Below are 2,287 nucleotides of genomic sequence, written 5' to 3' on the forward strand. Positions count from 1 at the left end.
GCACACAGACACTCAAGTCACTGTTTGAATTGTAGCCTACAATTCACAATTTTTACAAAAATACATAATACGGGTGAAGTTAAATTCTAAAACACAGGATTAGATATCAGTCCAACATTCACAACACACAGTCAACTAAATATAAACTATTACTTTGTTTTGGTAAATATGTACAAATCCGTTGTTAAACACTTATTGTATGAGCTAGAATTTACACAACACCAAAAAAGCTTGATCTTATCTTATATTATGTTACATGGCCAAATACTGATTTGGCATTATTAAACTTTTTAAAGTGTTTAAAACTACACAAAACCTTTTCAATACATCATACATATAAAACCATTTATATCCCCACACAGACTAACATCCTCTTATCCCCCATTTCTCCCTCTTACTAACCTCCCTGTGCACCTTTGTGGCTCTGGCATGGTGGTGTAGTTCTTCTTCACTGTTTGCATGTAGTGGTGTATGGAGAAAACACCACCAATAACATAGTCACCATCCATTGTGAATGCAGGTATACGAGTGGTACCCTGGAGCTTACATTTCACTATCCCATTAAGGTCACTAAGCCCAGCCCTTTGTTTAACATCATCCACAGAACCATTCAGGGCAAGAGCTGAGTTCAGCTCACACAAACCCAGGGACAGGATCAGACCAATACAGAGAGCAGAGATCTCCATCCCTCAACTAGCTAGATGTGGGCCTACTGCCTGTGTTTTGTAGATGTTCAGTCAAAGCTTTCCTCCTTCTACTGTACGTCATCTTAATGGACTTCAGAGAGAGGATGGTCTTCTCCAGGGGCGTTGATTATCTCATGTCTAAGTCGTTTCTGTGGACTGCATGTACAATATCATCTGCATTAAAGCTGCAGTGGGTAGAATGCAACAATAAAAATGACAGAATTTGAATTAGACACCCGTTTCTGCAGGGCTCTCCCCCTCTCTGTTGCACGGGCAATGCATCTGCAGAACACACAATATCAACGCTCTATCCCTCTGAAATGACCTGTGATTGACCAAAGTTTGCCCTTTTGGCCTTAAAACAGAGGCAAGATGTCTTCCTAAATGTATAGTACCCTTACACCTCTTTTCCTTTTAATCTGGTATAACAGACATACACACCTTTACTGGGTTGTGTGGTTTAACCCCATATTAAAGGTTTAATATTTTAATACTGACAGCTAGTGTTTAATATAGTTACTGCAGTATAAATTAAAGATTACTGGAGAAGGTTGCCAGGCTGAGACCACAGCATCCATACAACACAATAATGTTGCTAGACGCTTGTCTCACATAGCCAGACTGGGATGGTTGGGCTGGCTGAGTTTTTCTATTGTGTTTGCAGTTTTGTTTCTCATGTTTCCTGGTTTTGTTTCCTGTTTTTTTTTTTTTTTCTGTTTGCCCTGCCTCAATTTCTTCCTTGTTCTCCCCCTCCCCGCCTGCACTGGCTAGCTGACTTCCCACACCTGCTCATCATCTCCTCATCACATATTCTGCCGTACTCACCTGCCAATCATCAGCTCTAATCGAGACCAGTACGTAAACCCCGGATCCACTCACCATCCTCGCTTGATCGTTGTTTCAGCCAACCTGGTGTCAGACGTTACAGCTCCTCAGAAAAACCCTTGTATTTGCCTTTGTCTGTCCTTTTGTTCATCCCTCTTTTTGTGTTTGTTCCTGTAACCATTATCTCCAGTCAGCTGGCCTCACAACCAGGTCCCCTCCTTTCGACTTATTGCTCCATTCCACCTGTGATCCCGTTTCTGGCCTTTCCCTCATCAATTTCTCAGCTTCTCGGATTCTAGTGCCTCTCCCTCTGACATCTCGCCCTCGGTCTCCCCGTCCATCCAAAACGTCCTCCCCTTCCCCAGCGTCAGGCCTAGTGCCTTCGCTCTGGACCCTGGCGTCCGCCTCCTCTCACCCTCTCTGCCTGACATCTTTCATTTATTACCAATAAATCCTTGTGTTTCTCTGAGCCGTGCCTTTGGTTCCGTTCCAGAAATCTGTAACCAACTGACAGCAATACGTTTTTGGTCTAGAATTATAGTAGCAGCCACTAAAAACACAAAAATCATGCCATCCTCTCCACCTGATAGACAGACACACTTCCTAGACTTAGAATCACAGTAGGAACTGCTAAATAACCATAATTCAATTAAATTTTTCAATTAGATTTTATTTATAGTATCAATTCCTAACAAGAGTGATCTCAAGACACTTTACAGATAGATAGGTCTAGACCACACTCCAGAATTTACAAGGACCCAACAGTTCTAGTAGTT

General features: G+C 42.2%; 1 pseudogene; it reads right to left on the reverse strand.

Annotated features, from left to right (window-relative positions):
• Positions 1-686, reverse strand: part of LOC116687041 (extracellular calcium-sensing receptor-like) — a 54,760-nt pseudogene extending 54,074 nt beyond the window's left edge.
• Between the last annotated feature and the right edge of the window lie 1,601 nt (positions 687-2,287).

Source organism: Etheostoma spectabile, chromosome 3 (assembly GCF_008692095.1).
Source record: "Etheostoma spectabile isolate EspeVRDwgs_2016 chromosome 3, UIUC_Espe_1.0, whole genome shotgun sequence".
Lineage (NCBI taxonomy): Eukaryota > Metazoa > Chordata > Actinopteri > Perciformes > Percidae > Etheostoma > Etheostoma spectabile.